This window comes from Dermochelys coriacea, chromosome 11 (genome assembly GCF_009764565.3).
Source record: "Dermochelys coriacea isolate rDerCor1 chromosome 11, rDerCor1.pri.v4, whole genome shotgun sequence".
NCBI classification, from domain to species: Eukaryota; Metazoa; Chordata; order Testudines; family Dermochelyidae; genus Dermochelys; species Dermochelys coriacea.
The window spans coordinates 66,400,127-66,408,270 of record NC_050078.2 but is presented as its reverse complement, the minus strand read 5'-3'; positions in this window follow the sequence as shown (position 1 = coordinate 66,408,270).

The window sequence follows — 8,144 nt, the reverse complement described above, 5'->3', positions numbered from 1 at the left end:
GATGATAAATACCAGTCTCTTGCTATACAAATAAGGGGAGGGAGTATTGTCCAGTGGCAGGAGAAAAGGACTGGAAGTCAGAATTCTCTGGTTCCAGTCTCAGCTCTACAACTGACTTGTGGTATGACCATGGCCAAGTCCCCTAACCTCAGCCTCAGTTTCCCAACCTGTGAAATGATTAAATAGCAAACTTATCACTTAACATGAAACTGCTGAGGCTTAAGTAGTGACCTGTATCTTCACTGTGATATACAAAAGCTTACTATATAAAAACAGCTCCTTGAGACTTACTGTATCCTACCTCTTCTTTCAACAAACTTGTAGATTAACATGAAAGAGAGGGCAGTGAACTTTAAATACCTGTATGAATTACAGATAATAGCTCCTGAAACTAAATGAAATAGTTATTTAAAAACAACTATTCCAATGGTTATAATATCGTTGGAGATAAACATTTCCAGCTAGTACATGAATCTTCAACATTACCATCAAATAAAAAGACACTTTGAGATCCAAAACTAAGAAATAAAATGCATGGCATGTCAGTTTGCAAGTCTTGCTTCTAGAAGAGAAGAGATGTCATGGAATCTAACTCTTCCCTCTCTCCTTCCCAGAAAAAGTCTAGACTCTGAAGACCAGAATGCACTTGAGATTTGCCTCAGTAAAATTCTTCTTCCATCCAGCACCATCAATATAGAAACCACACAGGACTGTGTACTATGTGCCTCCCACCACAGCAATGTTTTTTAATCAGTAGGTGTCTCCCTCTCAATCATACTTATGCTTCATAAATTGAACATTTGAGGCAAGCTAGATGGAATAAATTGTACAGGTATCAAGCCCGATTATTTCTCTTTCCATGTTGTTTGCCATGAAGCAATGTATCCCCTTGAAAAATGTGACAATAAATCCCTGTGGTCAGTCTGTGGCTATAAAGTCTTTCCTTTCTACCACACTGTTCAAATCCCATTCACAACACTACTCAAGTCTTAATTTATTTTTTCTGTATATTGTGTTAGGATATAGATATTCAGGCCTGCCTGTAAAGGCCTATACTTTAAGAATGTAGGTATATGTTTATCATTTAGCTAGTAATAGAGGTATACAAGAAAGACTCTGTGTAAGGGCCTTCTTTCACTGTGGCAGTCCGAGGCCCTGTTCTTAGGCTAAGGCCTTTGGCTAAGCAGCAGAGGTAGCCATAAGCTGGGAAGTGACCGGTCACCTCCTCACATCCCAAACTAGTCAATATGGGGCTGTTAGGAAGGTGATCCAATCTGTCACCTCCAGAGAAAGGTGTAAGATGTAAAAGGAAATTTAGGTTGATAGTTTTCTGTCTGGTAGGAACTCACTTATCAACAGACACAGCTGGGAAACCCTTATGTCTTTATAGATGTAGTTGTGAAATCCTCACTTCTGTATTGTTTTGTCATTATAATTCCCACTTTGCTATTGTTTATTTGCATGGTCTCTGTCTGGTTCTGTGATTGTTTCTGTCTGCTGTATAATTAATTTTGCTGGGTGTAAACTAATTAAGGTGGTGGGATATAATTGGTTACATAAGCATGTTACAATATGTTAGGATTGGTTAGGTAAATTTCAGTAGAATGATGGGTTAAGGTATAGCTGAGAATATTACTATATAAATTAGGGGCAAACAGGAAGTAAGTTGGGATTCGAAAATAAGGAAAAAGGAACTTGGATTTAAGCTTGCTGGAAGTTCACCCCAATAAACATCGAATTGTTTGCACCTTCGGACTTCGGGTATTGTTGCTCTCTGTTCATGCGAAAAGGACCAGGGAAGTGGGAGAGTGAAGGAATAAGCTCTCTAACATATTGTATTTCATAAAATAAAGTGTTATGAAAAAATAGTTCTCTTCAGGGGTTGGTTTGCTTCATCTGGATCAAAGTGGCTTTCTCTTGGGGTTGGGAGATGGGCAATTGGAGAGCCACTCCCCTGTGTTAGCACCTAGTCACTCTTTGGAGAAGAAGAGTCATGGTTATTGTCAGAATGCCTTGAATGGTGGCATCCATATAAGTCTTTGAGCAGTTCACCAGTCTACAGTAGACTGGTGCTGGCTGTCGCGCCAGCCTTTCCATCCTCCCCCTCTTGCCCATACACCTATGTCTCACTCCTAGACATGTCCAACACGACCCAAGAAGAGACACGAAGATAATGGGACACTAATGTCACAAACAGAAGCGAGGTCAATGAGTAGGCCCAAAAGTATCATTTAGAGAGGAAGGGAAGTGGTCCTCCTACTTGAGATCAATTGGTGAACAGAACAAGTGATCAGAAACATATCAAGGACTGTTAATGGCAATAGATCAGTCAGATTAACTTCATATCATTTATAGTATGTGGCTACACACTCTGCACTGACAATTAAAGTAATTAAATCCGAAAGCTGCTTTGCTATTGGCATGCCTCTCCCTTAAATGTAGCTCCTTTTCCTTGGGCACTCATAAAGCTGCTTTAATCCCCCATCGGAGTGTCAGCTTGTTCTATTACAGTCTGACTTAACCGTCTTAAGTTACTATGTTTGAAATGCCCATAATTCAAGTGATAGCAGGTGCAATAGGGAGGAGCGGGAGTGGAGAGTGACAATAATCCTTAACATGCCAACCAGCTGGAGAAATGACAGGTGCCTGGTTTCTAAGTCTTCAGAAAGAACTTCTATTTAAACCCTTAACATGCAGACCAACATGGACAAATTCATCTCTGAATTATTTTTGCATGGAGACTTCAGTCAGCAGGTAATCTACTGGGTTTCCTGCATGAACCAGAGAAGAAGCCACCCAGTTAACGTGTGTTCATCTGATGAGAGAAAAGACAACGTTTCTTTATTTAACTTTGCCCTAAAAAGGCAAGGGGGGGGGGAAGACTCAGACAAATTCTGGCAAATTATTTATAACTACCGATTTGGGGGCCTGTCATTCCAGAGAACTGCTAGCACTAAGGGCTTTAAAAAAAAAATAAAGACTAGACATTTAAATACAATTCCTTTCCTAATAAGCACCTTAAACTTAATTAAACGCAAAGAAATCTTAAAATCTAACTAATTTTCACCATGTATGCTGTTGGCTTACAATAACATGAAAAAGAAGTGAAAAAAGTATTTCACTGTCTAATTTTCATGTAGTAGCTAAATGCTTGTGTGTTTGGGTTTCTAACACTCCAAGGAAATATCTAATTTTTTCTTCTCTTTTTTGGAGAATTATGATAATTTTATTTTTTAAAATTACTTTGGGCCTTATCCTGTAAACAGAAACACATGCGAGTAGTATTACTGAGGTGCACGTAAAGTTAAGCAGGTGCAGGAACAATTTTTATTGTGGGGGAGAACTATTGAACCTAACTATAAACCCTGTATATAATGAAAACTACGTCAAGCCAGAGGCTGCTGCAGCACCTCCAGTTCCAGCACCTATGAACATGTGTTTATGTGTTTTACCACCAGGGCTTTGATTTTGTGCATTTTTAAAAAAACAAGTCTGTTTAAAACAAAAACCTGGATTTTGAGGTCTAATCAACTTGGCAATATCTCTTTAAACATGAGTTGCAGGCATGAAAGCAAAGCCATTACTGCTCTTGGTCCACCCAGAGATGGGCAGAAAGAATTTTACCAAACAGAACAAAGACTAATATAGATAACATTCCATTCGTGTAAATCAGTTCAAGTCCTGAGGTATTTTATAGAGCTGCGTTGAAAACCATTTTGGAGTCTGGATTTAGAAAATTTGTTAGACTTTTGGAGCTCTGGAAAGTCAAAATTTTGAAAATTTTCACAAACCCGACATGCAAAAAAAAAAAAAGTAGTGTTTTGTGTCAAAATGCTTTGTTTAGACTGACCTTTTTTAAACCCTCTTTTAGCATAAGTTAACTAAATTGTAAAAACAAAAAATCATTTCAAATTTAAAATGAAACTTAATTGCAATAATTTTAAAAACTTCATGTTTTTACATGTTTTATTTTTTTCAAATTGAGAAATTCATCAAAACAGACCCAAAATGGTTTCAGTTTTTACTAATTAACACTTTTCAGTGAAAATCGTGTTGTCAAAAAATCACCAATCAGCCCTTGTACTTTATATGTTGGAGAAGGGGAAAACATTTTGTTTGCCATTGAAATGATTTAAAGCTTGGATGGGCTATTTAAGTACATTTATAATCCCTCTGTGCCAGCCACTTGCTCACCACCAGGGACTCTGAATTCTTGGGGACGTGGGTTATCCAATTCAAGCCTCTCAAGCCTCTTATTCTTGCACCCTGCGGACAACACAAAAAACACCACTTGCAATTGACATTGTCAGGACAGAGACCACAGACTGAACAGCCACAGAGACTGAATTGCCTTCTCACCTCCACAGCGGTCTCTGCAGATCAAGATAGAGGCACATGGGTGGGACACAGGATGGGGAAGTTTGTCCTGGGTTAGCTCATGTTGTGAGCAGAAAAAGAAGCTACCTATCCTGCCAGTCGGACATCTCTCACAACCATTAAATTCACTGTATGTTTTAAATATAATGTTAATGAACTTGCTTTCCATTTTTCAACATCATTGACCATTAACTCCTGAGTGCCAGAAACAAATGTCCTGTGATACTTCACCTGCAAAATAATGATTGCTGGTGTGCAGATCTAAATGCAATGGTCAGGCCTTCAGACATCACAGCAATAGGTACAGTATGAAAATCTAAACAGATAGTGAGGACTATAAAAGACTTCTAGAGAGTAGATGAAATAAGTGTATCACTTGATACAGGACGTACAGATCCCATTGTGACAGTCTATACCATTTTGGTCACCACTTTTACAAGACTACAATACATTTTGTAGAAAATATGCCTCACGAGGTATCACTTGAAAATGCTGAACATTTTTGTCCTGTTAAATATGAGTATCATCATTGTATGTAAAGGTATAGGATTCTACTGTATCACACTGCTGCAACGTGCTCCAAGTTTAAGAAAAGCAGGCCCAAACCAGTTTCTCAGGAACAAAGAACAGACCAACTGCCAGCCAGGTGTCAAAGGGCTATCAGGCCATACCCCCTCCCGCACCTCAATCACCTGCCTTAGCCTGGAGCCCCCTCCCAGGCCCTGAATGCCTCATTTCTGCCCTCGCCCCAGAACCTGCACCCCTGCCCAGAGCCTGTACCCTGTTCTGCACCCCTGCCCCAGCCCGGAGCCTCCTCCCACACTCTGAATTCCTTGGCCCCAGCCTGGATCTCCCGTCCTGCACCCTGAACCCCTCATTTCTGGCCCCACCCCAGAACACACACCCCCAGCCCAGAGACTGTACCCCCTCCCACACACCAACCCCCTGCTTCAGCCTGGAGTCTTGTGATGTTATTGACATAATCTGGGACCGTATAGATCATTGTTGCAACCAAGGTTCTGTAGTGGCACCAAATCTTATATAAAGGGGGTCAAATGAGGTGTCTAAGACAAAGTTATGGTTTGCCGATTATGATTATGCTATCTATATGTATGCATCTTTGTTGTAGTTGAAGTTATGAATATTGGCTCTATACTGTCTGTATTTCAAACTTATGCTATGCTTCTGGGTGACACCCCAGACAAGTTGGTGTCAGCTGTGCCTAGCCAGCTTGATGGCCCATTAAGGACCATCAGCTATACAATTGACCCATTGAGAGAAGGCCTTGTGACTCAGCAAGGTATGCAGGGACCTGCCTATGGACAGTATTCTGAGGTTTTTCCATGCCCTGTGATGGACAGCTTGTCTTTGGGACAAAGAAAGAAAGACCTCATGGCAAGAGAATATAAAAAGCTACTGCAGCTCCTCCATCAGGTTTTCAATCCTGCTTTTTACCTCTGGAGGGACTTGCTACACTGAAGCATTGAACCAAGGACTGAATGACCCATCCCAGCTGTGGATGTTCTCCACAGACTTGATTTGAACCTGCAGTTTATTCTATCACTGCTGCAAGCCTGAACCAAGAACTTTGACATTACTGTATGTAATTGATTCCATGTAACCAATTCTACCTCTCATCTATATCTTTTTCCTTTTATGAATAAATCTTAGATTTTAGATTCTAAAGGATTGGCAACAGCGTGATTTGTGGGTAAGATCTGATTTGTATATTGACCTGGGTCTGGGGCTTGGTCCTTTGCGATCCAGAGAACCTTTTTTCCTTTACTGGGGTATTGGTTTTCATAACCATTCATCTCCATAACAAGTGGCACTGGTGGAGATACTGGGAAACTGGAGCATCTAAGAGAATTGCTTGTGTGACTTGTGGTTAGCCAGTGGGGTGAGACCAATGCCTGCTCTGTTTGGCTGGTTTGATTTGCCTGAGAGGTGGAAAAAGCCCAGTCTTGAGCTGTAACTGCCCTGCTTTAAGCAGTTTGTCCTGAATTGGCACTCTCAGTTGGGTCCCACCAGAACCAGCATCTTTACAAGCCTCCTCCCACACTCCAACCCCCTCGTTCCTGCCCCATCACAGACCCCGCCCCCCCCAGCTAAAGCCCTCACCCCCTCCTGCACCCCACCCCCCTGCCCCAGCCTGGAGTCCCCTCCTGCACCCCAAAACCCTCATCCCTGGCCCCACTTCAGAACCCACCCCCTCCAGCTGGAGCCTTCACCCCCTCCCACACCACAAACTCCTGCCCCAGCCAGATGAAAATGAGCAAGTGAGTGAGGGTGGGGGAGAGTGAGTGACGGAAGGAAGGGGGGGTGGAGTGAGCGGGACCGGGGCCTTGGACAAGGGGCAGGTTCCGTTTTGTCCAATTAGAAAGTTGGCAACCCTATGCTGCTTAAATTGGCTACTTATATTGACATTACAAGAACAACTTTACCAGTTTAGCTTCTCTTGCCACAGACCTACATTTTAAAATGACCAGTTCAAACTACCCTTCTCCAGGCAGGTGATTTTAAGGGCATTCTGTTCTAGCTTTAAATCTGCATCCTTCTCTTGTCATGAAAACTGACATATAGACATATGAGAAAGTCTTTAAATGTATAAAGAAGAAAAGACTGCCACTATTTCTAATTTATCTTGCATTGTAAAATACAATTCTCCTTTCTCCATGAAGTTATACTTCAGAATGAAGTCTGAAATGTTGCTGAAAATGTAACATCCTACTCCCACATTAATCTTCTAGATTAATTAGCACAGTGTATATCAGATTGTACTTTATTAGAGCATTAAACTGAACTTTCTATTACCAAAAATCTATGGTTCAGGAGGACAGTATAGATTAGTTAATAAACATTTCATTGCTCTACCTAATGTAGCAATGATAGGCAACAGTAGTCCTAAATCAGACTGTTTGTTGTAAGGATATGGTATTGCTGATCCTGTGGAAGGAATATGCACTAAGCAATGAATGAAAGATTGATAAAAGCCATAAAAATGCACTTTGATATTGCCTTAGTAGCAATGTAGAGTACTTCAAGGGTTGTTCACTTTGGTTAAAAGAAAAAAGCATAATAATCATTCTAATTATTTTTAAAACAGGAATACATTTTTATTGGGTCTTTGACGTTGATGTATATTATTTGCAAGCAGTTTATTTTTTAATCACTAGCGGAGGAACATTTAGGCATGAAATTCACTAAGCAGCATTCCACTGGCAGGCGTAATGGCTTCTGAGGAGCAGAGCGTCTCTGAATCAGACCAGCTCTGCTTGTACTATGATGAGTGAAACAGAAGAAAGAGGTTTCAGAGTAGCAGCCGTGTTAGTCTGTATTCGCAAAAAGAAAGGCAGTACTTGTGGCACCTTAGAGACTAACAAATTTATTAGAGCATAAGCTTTCGTGAGCTACAGCTCACTTCATCGGATGCATTTGGTGGAAAAAAAAAAACCCTTTTTTATTTTATTTTTTTTTCCACCAAATACATCCGATGAAGTGAGCTGTAGCTCACGAAAGCTTATGCTAGAAGAAAGAGGATCAGGTTTGAGGAGTGACCTAGACTGGGCAGGGAACAGCAACTCAGGAAGGCAAATTGAGGCCAAGTGGCTACTAGGCAAACAATTAATCCAGGGTGTTTAACACAGGCCATTCTGCATGTTTATGTTTCCTCTAGTTCTACCTGTCTCCTGCAATGCTTATTGCAAATGAAACAGTTTAGAGAGAACACGCCACCGCCCTTGCTCCCTGCTTTGCCCCCACTCCCT